This window comes from Panulirus ornatus, chromosome 2 (genome assembly GCF_036320965.1).
Source record: "Panulirus ornatus isolate Po-2019 chromosome 2, ASM3632096v1, whole genome shotgun sequence".
Taxonomy (NCBI): domain Eukaryota; kingdom Metazoa; phylum Arthropoda; class Malacostraca; order Decapoda; family Palinuridae; genus Panulirus; species Panulirus ornatus.
This window is the reverse complement of record NC_092225.1, coordinates 30,458,521-30,476,899: the sequence shown is the minus strand read 5'-3', so window position 1 is coordinate 30,476,899 and position 18,379 is coordinate 30,458,521. Positions and strand designations below refer to the sequence as shown.

The following is an 18,379-nucleotide window of genomic DNA, read 5'->3' as shown; positions in this document are numbered from 1 at the left end:
ATCTTATTAGCACACTTCCCTCTTACCCCATCATACTTTCTGGTGGCAGAGGTGGATTGCGTGTGAGGGCGAGGAGAGGAGGGTGAGTGATTCTTGGTGACGGTTGATCTACGGCAAGGGTGTGTGGTATCACCATGGCCGTTTCATCTGTTTATGGACGGAATGATGAGGGAAGTAAATGCTAGGGTCTTGGAAAAATACGCAGGGTCTGCTATGTGTTAGGGGCTGGGGAGGCTGGAAGGTGAGTCGGCTGCTCTTTGCTAATGACACCGATCTGGTGGCCTGTTCGTGTGGAAAAACTGCTGGAGCAATAAAGTTCTAGATGATTAGGGACAAGTTCCAGGTATTACAAGAAAGCTTTTAAGAATCAGGGAGCTTATTCGCATGAAGCATTGTAGAGAAAACAATTTTTCTCCCCTGCGTGAAGCACCAACACTTAGTTCATTCAGCGAGTAATTGCCTCCATCACAAGCCAAAGGTCGTAAAGAAAATGGTTGTTGGTCGGGGCGATAATAGCCACAGTCACCGCGCTAGTGATGGTGTGGCTCTCGACACACGAGGGAGGTCATTAATCAGCCAGTGGCTGCGGCCACCACCACCACCACCTGATGGGGTCCTCCCCTGCCCACCACAAACACGGATCTCCCTCATCATCCTTCCTGGAACGGCCGTCATCAGTCGGACAATACTAGGTAATCTATTACAAGTAAGGTGAGACCGGGTAGGGTTACGCGAACCGTCACACCTGTGACGGTTAGTGACCCCCCCAAGGGCCTCCTGGTGGCCAGCCATCACAGGTGTGGCTGTTCACGTAACCCTACCCCGCCTCACCTTCCCTGTAAATACAACACCCAGTACTTCGTGGTGGATACCCTCCTCCCCCGGCCTCCACGACCCGCCAACAAAGCCTTATACAGAAACCCGGAGAATGTTTCGAAAGCATTTCTTTTCAAGCTTATTAGGATTAATTAACCTGGGTAATGAGGGTCGTTTAGTGAGGCACTGCCACCAGGCCCAACACCTAAGATACCACACCCACACGTCGTGTGTGTGTGTGTGTGTGTGTGTGTGTGTGTGTGTGTGTGTGTGTGTGTGTGTGGGTGGGTGGGTGGGTGTATCTATGAAACGGTGTATATGTGTCTGTGAGGGAGTTTATGTAGCCATAAACGTGTATGTAAAGTTGGCGAGCCCTTACGGGGTTGGTAGACCTGCTCATATTTTGTAATTCAGCTAAGTATATGTGCTCGTGCGAGCCTCTAACCACGGACGTTTTCCAGTTGGTGTATCGTACATGGTATCATCAATTTCCTTATAGTGCAATGTATAAAGATAAGATGTAGTTCTTCTAAATGGTGAATGACACTCTAAAAACACGTGTCTTGCCGCACCAAGTAAGCCAAGGGCGAAATAAACCTCCATGAGAATTAAATGTATCGCAACAAAATGAAACATTTTTTTTTCCTACATGAATGGAACATTTACCTTGACTAGGATGCAACTCCCCTGCAAGAACGTGAGCCGACAGCAGCCATCACTCCCAATACCAGCCACACACAGATACGGAGCTGAGGAGAAATTATGAAAGTATTTAGCGAGTTAATGAGAACCAACATGAGCTCCTACTTTTATCCTGGAGTTACTTGTATTTTGACTTCTACTGAAGAATAAACACTGACACATATCACGTTAACAATGATCATGATTACTAATGTTTCAATGTAATTACTTAGGTAACCACCTGCTCTTAACCTGTACCCAAGGCAACTGACAATTACAAGTAACGGTAGCTGGCACACAACAATGCCTGACCATCTATCGAATTTCTTTTCCTCTGAGGTGGAGTAAATGAAGTTCATCAGGCAGGGACGACTGGATGTGGTGTGGTACGGCATTAGTGAACGCCGAAGTGGACAAGAAACGCCGCAATGAACGTACCCACAAAAAACACAAGGGTAAGCCTTCAGACATGATCAAAGTATTCGTAAAGTCTCATACCCTCCTCCTCTACAATACTGTCAAGCGAAGGGAACACTCTCTAAGGACCGCGTGTGGAAGTCTGGTACCGAACTGACATTTACGCAAACAGATGCCATCTTTTTCAAAAGGTTCGACTCACAAAGACTTATATTTGACGATTTCTTCAGTGCAATGTATGAGGTGGATTGGCTGAATGGCTCTCTGGTCAGTGACTTGCGAAGCTGCCAGTGAGTCTGCTGGGGGAGGTGAACACCATGTCTTCGCCTGGAAGGATGGCCAAGGTTGAAAAGACTGTAAGTAGCTTACAGGAAGTTGTTACTGCTTCTGCCACTCTCAGTTCCCAGATCTGCCCCCACATGCTATTTGGGTTCAGTCTCTCCGGTATTCTTGATCTAGTTTACACTGATATGATGGAACGGCAGAATGCTCTTGAAGGACACGACCGGAGGCACCTACACCATCCGAACATATCCAAGGGGACGGCCCATGGGTGACCCAGCGCCGCCATCAGACCAGTGCTGGGGGGGCATTATGCCCGGGGATGATCTCCAGCGACCACTGAAGACCATCCAGGCCCTCGCCGCGAGTAGCCAGTGGTCCCTCAGGGTATGGCCTGAAAACCTAACGCTTGTTTCTTTCCCTCTGTGAACGTGTATGTAAACTGTCATCTGGGGCCGTGTGTGTCTGACGTGACATATCTGTGCTTGAAGCCAGGTCGGCTGTCTGTGGGTAGTGCGGTGACACTGCAGGGATTACGACGACCCTCTCTGTCTGTCTGTCTGTCTGTCTGTCTCTCTCTCTCTCTCTCTCTCTCTCTCTCTCTCTCTCTCTCTCTCTCTCTCTCTCTCTATATATATATATATATATATATATATATATATATATATATATATATATATATATATATATATATATATATGATAGAGTTGATAGAGATGCTCTGTGGAAGGTATTAAGAATATATGGTGTGGGAGGAAAGTTGTTAGAAGCAGTGAAAAGTTTTTATCGAGGATGTAAGGCATGTGTACGTGTAGGAAGAGAGGAAAGTGATTGGTTCTCAGTGAATGTAGGTTTGCGGCAGGGGTGTGTGATGTCTCCATGGTTGTTTAATTTGTTTATGGATGGGGTTGTTAGGGAGGTAAATGCAAGAGTTTTGGAAAGAGGGGCAAGTATGAAGTCTGTTGGGGATGAGAGAGCTTGGGAAGTGAGTCAGTTGTTGTTCGCTGATGATACAGCGCTGGTGGCTGATTCATGTGAGAAACTGCAGAAGCTGGTGACTGAGTTTGGTAAAGTGTGTGGAAGAAGAAAGTTAAGAGTAAATGTGAATAAGAGCAAGGTTATTAGGTACAGTAGGGTTGAGGGTCAAGTCAACTGGGAGGTGAGTTTGAATGGAGAAAAACTGGAGGAAGTGAAGTGTTTTAGATATCTGGGAGTGGATCTGGCAGCGGATGGAACCATGGAAGCGGAAGTGGATCATAGGGTGGGGGAGGGGGCGAAAATTCTGGGGGCCTTGAAGAATGTGTGGAAGTCGAGAACATTATCTCGGAAAGCAAAAATGGGTATGTTTGAAGGAATAGTGGTTCCAACAATGTTGTATGGTTGCGAGGCGTGGGCTATGGATAGAGTTGTGCGCAGGAGGATGGATGTGCTGGAAATGAGATGTTTGAGGACAATGTGTGGTGTGAGGTGGTTTGATCGAGTGAGTAACGCAAGGGTAAGAGAGATGTGTGGAAATAAAAAGAGCGTGGTTGAGAGAGCAGAAGAGGGTGTTTTGAAGTGGTTTGGGCACATGGAGAGAATGAGTGAGGAAAGATTGACCAAGAGGATATATGTGTCGGAGGTGGAGGGAACGAGGAGAAGAGGGAGACCAAATTGGAGGTGGAAAGATGGAGTGAAAAAGATTTTGTGTGATCGGGGCCTGAACATGCAGGAGGGTGAAAGGAGGGCAAGGAATAGAGTGAATTGGAGCGATGTGGTATACCGGGGTTGACGTGCTGTCAGTGGATTGAATCAAGGCATGTGAAGCGTCTGGGGTAAACCATGGAAAGCTGTGTAGGTATGTATATTTGCGTGTGTGGACGTATGTATATACATGTGTATGGGGGGGTTGGGCCATTTCTTTCGTCTGTTTCCTTGCGCTACCTCGCAAACGCGGGAGACAGCGACAAAGTATAATAAATATAATATATAATATATATATATATATATATATATATATATATATATATATATATATATATATATATATATGAGATAAAGAGGATAAAGATGGTAAAAAGAATTATGTCAAACATTCAAATTAGAAAATTCTCTACACAGTTGCAGAAGACAGTGATCAAAGGAAGATCAATAATGAAATATTTCCATTGGGTACTATGGGTTACAAACATAACGAGCCATGTACTTCAGTGAACTGCGTATAACAATAAGTCGGACAGTCACAACGCAAGTAGGTACGCAGACAATAAAGAAAACAAGTTCATGTAAGCGACTGAATCCACATCGTCTACAAGCATCAGCTGCTAACGAATGAAAGACTCGTAAGCTCATTTCAGTGCTATGTTTTACTCATTCTTGAAATTCTTGTGTGTGACGTAAATGAGAGAAAACCGCTGATGACGTCACTAGCGAGATGATAACGGCACGAGAGGGGGTGTGCTGGGTGGCGTGGGCGGTTAAGGCAGACATGTGTGCTTCGTGTCGGACGGGATGACGTAACTGAGGCAGTATGAGAGACGTGACACGATGCAGGACAGCACAGTCGGTAGCGGGTCTCGTGACGCGCGCCACACCTCCACCAGCCGTTCCTCCGGTGCCACCCGGCCGCCTCACTCACCTCACAACTCACCTGCCTCCAACGACACCAACCTCACAGCTCACCTGCCTTCAACCTCACAACTCCCCCAGTTACCATCATTATCAACACTGTAAAATCCTTGGCATACATATATATTCCATGAACCACTCCCTCTAGTGTATATTAGCCACGTTATAATTTGTTGAATTTCTCGTATAGTCTTCAGTTGGTCAGGGGCGGTCGGCCATCTGAGTTGTGTGTCTTGGAGAACAGTCGCGACCCAGCACAGTGGTGACGACACGACCCACGAGGACAGTAAACAAGGAGAGCCTGTGTGAGGAGGACGTGAGCACGGGGTACTGGAGTGTCGGGTGTGGCGGACCACAGGTGAGTTCCAGGGGATAGCGAACCATCTATCAGTCACTTCTATCTATACACATTTGTTCCAGGGGATGGCGACCATCTATCAGTCCCTGCTTCTGTCCACACACCAGTTCCTCTTAGGGGACCACGACCACCTCTTCATCCTTGCCTCTGTCCAAACACCCACTACTTCATATCTATATAAACATCCTTTGGGAAAGATTATTCATTTGACAGTGAAGGTCATGCATGAAGTTAGAGGTTGCTTTCAAAGTAATATAAATCATCAGAGGGTTTTGGGGACTGCATCAGGAAGCGGACACTGGCCTGGCTACCAAGGGACCTTATCGCCCACACCCACGCCACCTACGTGTGTGTGGGTGGCTCCTGCTCCAGGCGGAGAGGTATACTGTAGGCCTCCACCCGAGCTATCTGATGGGGAGCTATGATCATAACAACCCTTTAGCAAGGCAGTAAGAGCCACGGGTCACTGATGGCTTGATCTGTGACCTGACCTAAAGGTCAGGCCAGCACTCACGCCATCATACCCAAGGTTCGTGCTCAAGGGCCATACCGTCGAGCTCAAAGTCAAACCGTCGTGCTCAATGGACGTACCGTGGTGGTCAAAAGGGTAAACATTTGAACAACATAAGATATGCAAAAAATTCTACATGAAGAATATACTGTCCTGTTCCTGCAGCTGGCATGTGACACCCTCCACCCCTCGCCGCAAAACCAACCACCCGTGATCTATTTACGAAGAAAAATGTCATGTGTCTTAGTAAAGAATAATAAACATAATCTTTACGAGGGACAATTCGCTTACAAACATGTAAAATCATTCGCTTCACTAGATGGTAATGATGATTAATGGCCTATTCGTTCAATAATTAACGGACTGTCTGTTTATGGGAAGTAAATCTGGAAATATTTATGTATACAGAAAAAAAATATTCTCGAGAGCATTTTAGAGCACATGTGAACGTATTGCTGGAAGCATCGTACACCCTCAGTGTTATGATCGCGCATCTTAATTTCATCCTCCAATTCTTATGTCAAATGTATATAATGTGGAAAGCTCACGGTACGTGGTGGGTGGGAAGAGCTACCAGGGTTCCGTCTGGCTCTTCTGAAGATAAGTGAGGCAGCAGCAGCAGTAGTAGTAGTAGTAGCAGTACTGGCCTTTCCCACCACACTCGCCCTTGTCATAAACCCGATTTCACTAGCATTCGCGATCCACCCACCAATGTCTCTTCTCCTGAACGTCTTACTTCTCCCTGAGATGTACTGCGATCTAATGATCCTTCCATTAGTCAGTTTCATCGTCTTTGTAATCTACCAAGGCCCGTATTGGGAGACCCCTGGACCTCCAGGTTCTAAACTCCGATGTCATCCACCTCAAGACCTCTCGCTCTAATAGCACTCACTACCTTTTCTGTATCACCTTGTGGTCTCTTAATTCTAAAATCTTGGTAAAATTCTTCAAATATACAACCATCTCTAATTCTGGGTGCCTTCGGTACACAACTGCACCCCAACTGGTTCATCCAATGACTCCCCTGAAGATGTATCTTCATACCGCATCACCTCCTCCTACCGTTGCCAACTACGGAGTAATTCACACATCTTTTTCTGTTCCACTTTGAGGGACTTCTACCTCGCCAGTCGCTGGTTGTCTCCGCAGTCTAATTCTGCTGGAATGACTTTGCTGACATTTCTTATCAACCATTTTCCTTTTCCATTAAAAAACAAACAATGACTTAAGATTTCAGGGAGACAGGTGGTCATTTGACATAGTCTCCCCGAACACCAACAACAAAAATTCCACTACTTTCCGTTTTCTATGTAAGTCTGTAGAGGGGGGTGGGGGGGCTCATGTTTTTTACATTTACGTGCACAGAGTAACTACCTCAGACGAGATTCATTTATCAGACAGGGTTAGCGCGTAGCAATCACCGTTTCCCTTTTTTAACTGACTGCTATTTCTTCCCTACGCCACACGCAATGTATTATAATGATCAGTCTTGGGTTCACCTGGAAGTGTTTATACCGATCATTACATGCCTGGAAAACTCATGAAAACAGTTCATTCTGGTGTTCGGTAACTGGAACATTAGTGTTTCAGCAGCTTTTTGGGCACATTTACCTGCTACAAGTTCGTGCTGACTTTCATACATGTTATCAATACTAAATTCTTCGTTTCTTGATCAATGTTCCAAAATGGTTTCATGTGCCAAGATAAACTTACGGCCCTATTACAGTACAAGTTCATATTTTTCCCTAATGCATCGTTCACACATGCCATTTTGTGTACTTCCGCTACGCTACCGTCCTTTCGGATTACTTCCGCTACGCTACTTGTCATCTAGGATTACTTCCGCTATGCTACTGTCATCTAGGATTACTTCCGCTACGCTACTGTCATCTAGGATTACTTTCGCTTCGCTACTGTCATCTAGGATTACTTCCGCTACGCTACTGTTATCTATTCTGTCTCATCCTCAGCATCGACGGCTTTTGCTACTCCCAGTAACTTGTGTCATTGAACTTCTCTTCCGACCTGATCAATCTAGAGCTAACTCACCAGCTAACAAAGCCACTCTCTCTATGGTACCTCAGTTTCATCAAACTCAGCTCTGGATGATTATGCTTTCCAACTCTCCACCCTCATCTCCGCTCACTGATCCCGTGCCACCCCATGTGTATCCTCCTCACGCAGGATCTTCCTCGGCTCAAGGTGGACAAGGTGAATGACCCAGAGGTCATACCTGCTCCTGTCATACAGGAGGTGTGTCTCTGAACTAGATCCTGTCCTTCCTCACCTATTTTGCGTGTCTAAAAACTCAGACTTTTCCTTGATAGTGGAAGCATGTCTTGGTGCAGCTCAAACCAACGACAGGAGACCGTTCTAACACCTCTATCTCCCAATTACTCTCAGTTCTACTATCTCCATAGTCTCTGAAACTCTTCTTAACTCTCACCTTCTGAAACACTTAAAGAGTCCCATTCCCGTCTTTCTGATCACCAATACGGATTTCACAGTGCTAAGTCTACAGGCGGTCTCTGCAATATGACTCATCTCTGGTCCTCCTGTGTCAGGGTTTTGGTCAAACATTGGTCGTATCCCTCGTGAAAGGGTGTAGCATAAGGCTTTGCTCTTTTAACTTCCTTTGGCTTTTCTGCTTCTCCTGTTCCCTTCTGCATAGTTTCCTCTCTTGCTATTCCAACGCAGGAGTCAATGATGACACGGCCACCCCTTCTTATGTTATCATTCATGGTGTTCCTCAGGAATCTGTCATATCTCCTACTCTTCTTCTCCCTGTAAATGATCATGTTACTTCAACCTCCATCGTTATTCACTTGTATGTCTATGATTCCATTCTACACACTCCCACTCACTTTTCCTCGCCTCCTCCTGATACCTTCACCACCTTAACCATAACTAACAGCCATGGTAACATCACACACCCCTTCCACAGAACCCCGTCACCGTCCACCCTACCCCCTCGTCACCGTCCACCCTACCTATTCGCATTCCTTTCCTGTAAGCACCGCCCATACACCTTTTTTCTCTTTCACTCACAACTTAATTTCGTCATTCCACCACTCACTACCTTTTCTAACAAGCCTTTCTACCAGCTTCCGCAATTTACACACTTCTCTCGCACATGCCAGCATTCCTTTCCTAAACACTTTCCATTCTTCATGCACTCCCTCTGCTTCGTTTACTCTCATCTCTTGCCATTTTACGCTCAATCTCTCCAGGTATTTCTTCATGCACGTCTCCTATCTAATCTCACTTTCATCAACTTCTTTTCACTCACATAATTTCCTCTTTTCCGAAAACCTCAACAAATCGTAACCCTTGCCTACAAGCTGCCCCTCTGAGCACATTCACATCCAAGAGGCTCTCTTTAGCGCACCTATCAATCATATGCAACTTGCTAATGCTCGCGTGCCAACTTTCCTACTCATCCACGCATATATATATATATATATATATATATATATATATATATATATATATATATATATATATATACTTTGAGTATTACAATGCCTGTATTTGCATACATGTGCAAAGCACCATCGTGGCGAGAAAAATAAATCTTGTATAAGAAGTTATATAACGAAGTTATATTTAACATCTTACGCTGAATGAGGAAATGTAAAAGTAAGAGTAAACAAAAAATGTGTTTAAAGATGTGGTTTAGGTGCAAGCTTTTGGCACGGACCCAAGTGGCCACACGCTGCCAAGTCTGGTAGGCGTCATCAAACAATGGCAGTGTTATCCCCACAGAGTGATCGAGTGAGGACATAAATTTCACGTCTTGTTGAAGGCTCCCACCGGCCGGCCTCAAACCAGAGGGGAAAACGCTCGTGCAGCCTCAAGCGGCCGGACAGATGGACGCGCTGAAGCCAGAACCTCGGGATGCGGACACTGTTGCCAGGCTAGTGCTGGGACACCGTTTCATGAGAGAGAGAGAGAGAGAGAGAGAGAGAGAGAGAGAGAGAGAGAGAGAGAGAGAGAGAGAGAGAGAGAGAGAGAGAGAGAGAGAGAGAGACTGGACTGTTAACCTGTGTGTGCATATCAATACTTACTACCCCCCACTACACTCTTGTAGAATTCCTGCGTTTGTGTTAACACGTCGTTACGACCCCCCTGGGCCCGACCTTTGATGTGACCCAGGTCAAAGGCCGGGTTATTCAGCCCCACGTTGGGACGAGGCTGCTCAAGGGCTTAATCCTGTCTGTCATGGGAACCTTGTATTTCCGTGTTGGACGGTCAGCTCTGTGAAAGGACAATGTCAACTCCAGCGTTCTGTAAACTTTGGTTGTCACAAACTATTCCTTCTCCGTGGAAAATGTGCGAGATGTTGCATCTTTTTGTGGACAGTAAGTGTGTTAACTTGAACTCTTTGTATCTCCGTAAATGTTGTAAACCTTTGCGAACCCTGTATGTCTGCTGGGACTCATGTCTCCCTACCAGAGCCTTCTGTCTTTGTAAACCTTGTGCCTCGCGCTCCTTATCACCCGATGCTCGTGTGATAAGTTCGGCAGGATGTCAACCCGCAGTTCATGTTGATCGCGGTGATTTACGACTCGGAAACACACACACACACACACACACACACATACACACACACACGAGATTCAACTTTCTACATACGACCGCACTGAGAGTCACTATGTTAATACAGGACAGAACTGATCCACACTTATTTGCCGACGATACTAAAGAATGTAGAACGAGGTTTAGTGTGGGAGAGTGTGGAGTGCTATATAATAATTTGCCTTCAGGATAAGACGGATCCAATGAACGGCTAGTGTTTCCATTAAAAAAAATTCAAAGCCATGAGAATCATAAAATCAGGTCAAAGCGCCCTTAGAAATTAAATCATAGTGTCAAAGCTTTGCATTGTTACGTCTGAAAAATACATTAAAGTCAAAATACTGGAGTTATCCTTCAGTTCGTGAAACAAAAATACACAAAAATTATTCAAGCGTTTCATCGGCTGAACTATGAAATACTGAGATTATCGTACGCTCATTTATAGGAACACTTCGACGCAACCCGACAATGTACAGACACAACACACTATCCTAGTCTTGCATTATTTCATAACCGGACTGCCTTAGACAACTCAAGCCATCAACCCTACACAGAGCCGCGCCTTATATGATTGAACTTTTTTGTTTGTAAAATGAAATAAGTAAATATCAAGCCCTCTAACTTAGACACAAGAAAAGAACATTCAGTCGAGACGCAGAAATTCAGATCAGACCTAAACGTCAGAAAAATTCTCGTTCTTACACCGCTCACTTGACATCTGGAACACCTCACCAACTTGAACAGCTTCGGCTAAGACAGACCAAGCCGTCGAACAGGGAGGGAGCCGACAACGCTGGGAAGATCAGCCACTTTTTTACAACTATAATCATCATAATCACACCAGTCATTGGGCCGCACCAAACAGAGGTCACGAAGACCTAGCAACACAGAGGAGACTGCACAGGCATGATGTCAAAAGAGGACCTATGAATATCTGTGATGAACAAATAACACAAAAGTGTTACATGATTACATAAGCGTATGTGCGTACGCATATATGCGTGAGTTAAGATTTGCTCTTTATATTTTTTTTTCTATTTTGGTACGCAATCCATGGTGCGTATAACTGAATGAGACCTGTCTACATGATCCGTCGGTGGTTAGCTGACTATAAACTCCACCATAAGTTGGTCAGCCACGTCTATAACCTTGAGTGCATCTAAATCGATATTCAAGTGAAAAATATCATTTGGTACGTTACGAAGGTAAATTAGGCCAGATGAATGAACGCCGTGCCTGACAATTATAACTTATCGACCTTTCATTTGAGTTATCATTCTTCAAAACTCGAACTAACAAGGCAAAGGAAAGCACAAGCAAACATAAGTGTTTACAGTGTGCAGGAAGTATAAGAAGTGACAGCAAAGCGTATCAACTGGCTGCGGCAGCCTTGGCACCACATGCAGCGAGACCCCGACGACCGTTTGTTTATGTAGCGTCTCGCATGTCTACCCGAGCCTTAAGGTTTGCTTGTTCGATCCTAGTAACACTAACGTAATCCACTCTCCTTTGCTTGTTGATGAGAATAATGTGCCGTCCCATTCTAGGGTGTGTAAATCGCTGAAAAGACGGTTAACACTGCTCTTATACTGCAAGCCGAACAACATATGACCAATACATTTATTCATACGGTCAGTAAGATGATGAGAAGGAAATCTAAGGCACTAGAATGTGCTTAAAAGCACTATGTGAAATCATCAGATTGGGTTTTATGAGTTACACCCAACACGCTGGAGAGTTGTTGCTATGATCGCCGCGACGTTGTCTGCATTCTAGAACAAGTGTTGCCAGGTTGATGCTCTGTCATAAATTGATATGCTATCGCAGTGACCCCTATATCAGATTTTAATCACGTAATTAGATAAATAAGCGTAAGAATCGGGTAGCAATACGAGAATGTTCGTTTCAATGTCCATTTTCAAATACCTAAAACAGTTTGGTGACTGAAGCACACGTATGACATCCGAGAAGTAATCGAAAGCATCTGGTCGCGTCAACACTGTGATACACAACAAAGATTTGTAAACAAGTTGTAGAAGCTGAAGCGAGTAACAAGTAAGCGAGCCAGCAACTGCGTAAATGAAAAACACTTAATCAGCGAAACGCCGCAAGTTGTTATCTGCGAAAACCATTTATCCGGAGAATTTAAAATACTCCTGATGCCACAACATTGCATTAGTTCCGCTTCTTACAAGTGCATCTTCAATTTTACTTTGCCAGATTAGATTTTGTTTCTGTAACCAATTCCTACCAAAGTCAAAGGCATCCTACATTCGTTGTCTATGATGAGTATCCTGTATATTCAGTCCAGAAAGACCCTGATCGCACAGTAATAATCAAACAGTTGTAAATATACCGCAACCTACTTAACCATATGGCAAAATTTTAAAGCTAAGCACATTCTAACAGTTTCTAATATATCTATGTATATATATATATATATATATATATATATATATATATATATATATATATATATATATATATATTTGAAGCATAGTCTTTCTAAGCATCTTTTCACTTAACCAGACATTCTGGCGCCTTGCTTACTCTCTCTCGCTACCATATACGTGTTATTTTACGTCTTTAATCTGTGTGTCGTCAGGATGGAGTACATGTGCTTGTGTGTGTTGTAAGGGCACAAGTCTCTAACCATCACGATGCAGCTATCATCCAGGTAAATCAGTTAAGCTGTGCCTTCCTCCCATAGCTTGAGAGTGATCAACATGACGAACGGCGTTCCATGAGATAAGCACATCGCGCTGTAGCGTAACTCATCCGTCGTATGCAAGGTAATTCGCCCGTCTCCAGCTCCGTAATTTACTCGTCTCAATCAAACATCACCCCTCCGTGATCTCCCAAATTCACTCGAGGCAAACCCATCATGAATATTCTTGGTCAACACCAGCTTTATTCATTTGTCTCGTTCCTTTAATAAACCAAATGCTCTCATCCGTGTTAAGTCTCCGAATCACTCACTACCTCCTTACGCACTTACCCTAAAATCTACTTTAAGGACAGTGATATGCATCTTTTTTTCTACGCTGACGGCTCCAGTTACGGACCAAAGTCCACAACAAGGCCGGGCCTTCATTGATATACATAAAGAGGTTAATGAAAAGAAAAAAAGAGAAAAGTGATAGTATTTCGTAGGAATTTTGAAAGTGAAAATCCTGTCATGTAAAACGTCCCAAGGCATAGTTATTGGGAAAGTGATGAGAGGGTAGAGGGATCCAAAGCTTCGAGGTGTAGGGAAAGAAACAGTTACTAAAACGGCCCACCGTTGAGTTGCCAACGTCCACATAGTAATCATGTGACGCAGTAGCTTGCCGAGTATTGCGTGGTCTAACTAGTGGTGGCGGAACACAAGAGCAAAAACCGAAGTAATACCCACAGAACAGAGAAAATGAACCAACAATAAACTAAGAAGCTCTGAACTCACCAGACTTTTGATATGATGTTGATTTACATAAAATCATTTTTGCCCGGACACATTCAAGAAATCTGTCCCAACTCTATTTTCAACTGATAACATTTATTCGGGAGGAACGTATAAAGATGAACTTGAGCTACACTGATCATATAATTCAGCATTAAATCGAACGTTACGCACCATTGTCTGTCCGTCTGTCTGAGAGATCTCAATCATTTTTGATGTAAGTATCCCACCACATGACAAGGATCCTGTGGATGTTAGCTCTTCACCTAAATGTCGGCATCAAACCTAACCAGTCAGGTGGTGATGAAGAGTCAGGAGTGAGAGTGATGCAGATATACTGGCGATCAGAGCAGCAGCCGTACTAGGCTAAATCCATCGGAACTTATTATTACCAACCGGTTGACTAGGCTACAGCCATCGGAACTTTTATATTAACCGGTTTAGAGGTAAATATGATTCGGGTGATGCCATTCAGAGTTCTGAAGAAAAAACATGTACAGCAATCGTGCTCGCAGATTTCTAATATAGATATAATGAGAATATATTATACTCATCGTTTGCACGGATAGGTGTACCCGTGATGGGTAGTGTGGTGTTAAATGAATAAATATATAATGGTCTTCTGAATTCGGGCAGCCATTCGGCTGAATATACTTAGCTGAGGTATTATAGATATTACTGAACTGGGAGGTCATAACAGTGTGGTATACTGCCCATGTTTACTGGCAGCTGCTGTTGATATCTGGTGGTAGGTCTATGGATCAACATGGTTATCGTCTGCATCAGCTGACGTGGAGCTCCGGCCAACAATACCGGACACGTTGTGCATCAAACACTTGTGTCAAGGCCACGAGAGGAACGTCACACCCACGGCTTGTATTCTCCGGTACAGGCGACTTAATACACCGGCCAGATCCATAAGCCTGTTCCTCCACATGTGCAGTTCTTGATCATTATAACAATGACGATAAGCACAAGTGATGGTTGGTGGGTCGAAGTATTTAAGAAGCGTCCAGTGGTGCACGAGAAAGGTGGTAAGTTGGGTGCACGCCCCTCCCACCACTGACAGTGAACTACAACACTGCCTGACCTCCTCCCCCCTCCCACACCACTTGTCTGGCCAGCCCGGTCCCTCCCGCTTGCCCGCCACGCTCCCACTGGGTCACCAGTCAGTTGTGCTTGCCCCCTCGGCGCTGAGCTTTCTGCCCCCACACTTGCGTCCCTCCTGTTCACGGTGCTTTATGTACTGACAGCAACAGCTGGGTGATTCGTGCATAAGCCAGTGCCAGTGTTGAGCGCCGTCTGCTGGCAGGCGAGACAGAGGGTGTGAAGGGTGCCAGCAGGACCAGGAGGGCCGCACCTCCAGTCATGTGTACGGCGAAGGCCACGCTGAGGATACAAACTTTCCCAGGCTCCGACGTCCCTCGCTGCACGTCCTCAGGATCCCCACTCACCGCAATCCCACAACCCCCACAGCGTCCTTCTTACACCTGCTCGTTACCTCAAGCTTTTCTGTGGAATAATTAGAAAAAAAATCTGATCCCTTATTTGGAGAGTGTTTTAGTGTCTGTGTGGTACAGAAAATAACAGAAAATACACACTGAACTCGGCTGGAGACACAGGGAGTTTATGGACTGTGTACTTGTGTTGGTTCTTCAGCAAGCCGAGATTCATGTCTGCCGAGGTTACTTTCCTGCACGTAAGTCTCCTAGTACTATTATCATTATCATTAAATTACTATTAATACTTGAACGCCTTCCAGCTTTCCCAATGAGAAAAGACAAAACACGTTACCGTCATTGAGGTAACTCCAGGAGCAGGACAAGAGGTCTCATTCGCTTACATCCATTTGGCTGTCACGTAAAATGTTTCTAAGCCTGAGAACCCTATACACAAATAGGCCCCGTATTAACAGACTTTCCCATGGTTTCCACAGACGGGAAACTCGCGTTTGTAGCGCAGGAACCCCCTAGAAAAGCGGTCCAGACGTTATGTATGTATATATTTCAGCACTCCGACTATATGAGAGGCGTGCCACCTTCGGCAGACAGAGGTATAATTTGGTCGATTTTTTCGTTTCAAAAGACTCCATGTTTTCCCAAAAGCGAAAAGGTAAGACTTCTTTGAGGCTATGTCCTCATCGACGCTCAATTTCCATCCGTTGACGATTATATATACATATATATATATATATATATATATATATATATATATATATATATATATATAAATTATCATTATTAACGTAGAGCCTCAGGATCCGTTTTCTAAGGACTCCTACAGCTACTAGGCTGCGAATTATTATGCGCTGCAGTCACTGCATGGAAAGAATGGATGGATTACCTTGGACTGACGAGTTCTTCAGTGAGACCACTCCGGTGATGCAGCCTCGCCGAGAGTGACCTCACAGCTGGAACGAAATAGCTACTAAATGTTGTTAGGGGTTAAATCAGCTGAGAACGACACCATGCGTTACAGTATGAAGAACGAGATGAAAAACAAACCCAGAGGACTGTAAGAGTAGTCGTGAGGGGTCTAGGATGTAAGTAGGTTGGTTGTGCTGTGTTCCAGGTCGTTAAGAATTAGACAAAGAAAGAGGCTTCCATCTAACTCAACTCATATGATGGGCTTCATACGATCACATCACGGATGCCTACCGGACCTCGGGGAGCTGGGAAAGCAAAGGCTTTGATATTTACTGACAAATTTGAATAACGAAATGAGGGAATGAAGTGCGGAGTTTACGTACTAAGATTTTAAGTGAAAGAACTCGTCACTGTTAAGGAAGGGACTGGTAATGTCTTAAAAGCACGAGATTTGTTTTTTCTTCATTATTTCATTTTACAAACATTTCCACCCATTCTTGTCCATATATTCCATCATAAATCGGTCCTAAGTTTCTAAAACATTCTGTAAATACGTCAGATGGGTGAATATCCTTTTCAACAAACAATGCGGAAAAACCACTTTATCACTCCGTATCAGATTTAGGTGAACGCAATGGAAATAAATATTGTTAACCAAGTGTGGAAAACAAGTAAAAGTAAGTTAACCAAGTGTGGAAAACAAGTAAAAGTAAACCACGACGGAATTAATGAACAGCCCATATCTAGTGTAGAGATAATACGCTGAAGACTAGAAATCATGGTACAAATATAAGGTACACCGTACACGTACATGAACCTAGCCTAACATCACTCAGTAACTTGGCAGTAGCGTGCACGTACATGAACCTAGCCTTGCAACACTCAGTAACTTTGCAGTAGCGTGCACGTACATGAACCTAGCCTAGCATCACTCAGTAACTTGGCAGTAGCGTGCACGTACATGAACCTAGCCTATCATCACTCAGTAACTTTGTAGTAGCGTGCACGTACATGAACCTAGCCTAGCATCACTCAGTAACTTTGCAGTAGCGTGCACGTACATGAACCTAGCCTAGCATCACTCAGTAACTTTGCAGTAGCGTGCACATACATGAACTTAGCCTAGCATCACTCAGTAACTTTGCAGTACCGTGCACGTACATGAACCTAGCCTAGCATCACTCAGTAACTTGGCAGTAGCGTGCACGTACATGAACCTAGCCTTGCAACACTCAGTAACTTTGCAGTAGCGTGCACGTACATGAACCTAGCCTAGCATCACTCAGTAACTTTGCAGTAGCGTGCACGTACATGAACCTAGCCTAGCATCACTCAGTAACTTTGCAGTAGCGTGCACGTACATGAACCTAGCCTAGCATCACTCAGTAACTTTGCAGCAGCGTGCACGTACATGAACCTAGCCTAGCATCACTCAGTAACTTCGCAGTAGCGTGCACGTACATGAACCTAGCCTAGCATCACTCAGTAACTTCGCAGTTCCCTGATGCCGACGGAGCTGACGTCGTCGGCGGTACTTGCGAGTGTAGCGACCCGCCCGCCCTCAGCTCTGGCGCAAGAACGGTGGTTTTATTTTGAATGGTTATCGTATACGCCAACAGAGTTGAGCGTCATACTTATTTAACTGTCTTCTGTCTCTCTCTCTCTCTCTCTCTCTCTCTCTCTCTCTCTCTCTCTCTCTCTCTCTCTCTCTCTCTCTCTCTCTCTCCATCTTCCTCTGTAATAATTAATCGTTGTTTCCGTTATCAGGCTACCGCATCTATTATCAAATTTGCCTTCTAGATTAAAGATATCTTTGGTGATAAAAGCGAGTTTATAATAAAGGAACACCCCCTTCCTGTCATACAGTGTACATGCCGAACTAAGAGTTTCAAACATAGTGAAAACAGAGCACTGTCTTTCATTTAAAGCGACTGCACAGCACCTTTCAGACTTACAGTGAAGATATTAGCTTTTTCCAAACTTACATCGACAGTACAGCATTGTTCTAGACTCAAAGTGGTTTTAACTGTGAGAAGAGGGCACTGTGTTTCAGACTTACATACATTAAAAAAAGTCAGAAATGAGTTTCAAACTTGCAGAAGACACACCCATATTTCAGACTTATGTCTCACTGTGAAGACACAGCACTTGGTGTTTCAGACTTACAATAACGACACAACACTGTGTCACAGACTTACGGTGAATACACGGTGCAGTGTTTAAGACACACAGTGAACATACATCACCAATGGTTTGAAGTTTAGATCATTTGACTGAACCAGAACATCAAAGTTCAATTGGTTATTACGATATAACACAATGAG

General features: G+C 44.4%; 1 protein-coding gene and 1 long non-coding RNA gene across 2 annotated transcripts in view; one reads left to right on the top strand and one right to left on the bottom strand.

Annotated features, from left to right (window-relative positions):
* Window positions 1–1,503: 1,503 nt before the first annotated feature.
* The window catches only part of LOC139755619 (uncharacterized), a 41,866-nt gene continuing 24,990 nt past the window's right edge, over window positions 1,504–18,379 (bottom strand). Inside the window, exon 3 of the long non-coding RNA XR_011714135.1 lies at window positions 1,504–1,565. This is a non-coding gene — a long non-coding RNA (uncharacterized lncRNA). The remainder of the gene's footprint in view (window positions 1,566–18,379) is intronic.
* The window catches only part of LOC139755613 (uncharacterized), a 36,429-nt gene continuing 32,847 nt past the window's right edge, over window positions 14,798–18,379 (top strand). The window contains exon 1 of the mRNA XM_071674170.1: window positions 14,798–15,388. The gene's annotated coding sequence lies outside the window, so the exon portion shown is untranslated. The remainder of the gene's footprint in view (window positions 15,389–18,379) is intronic.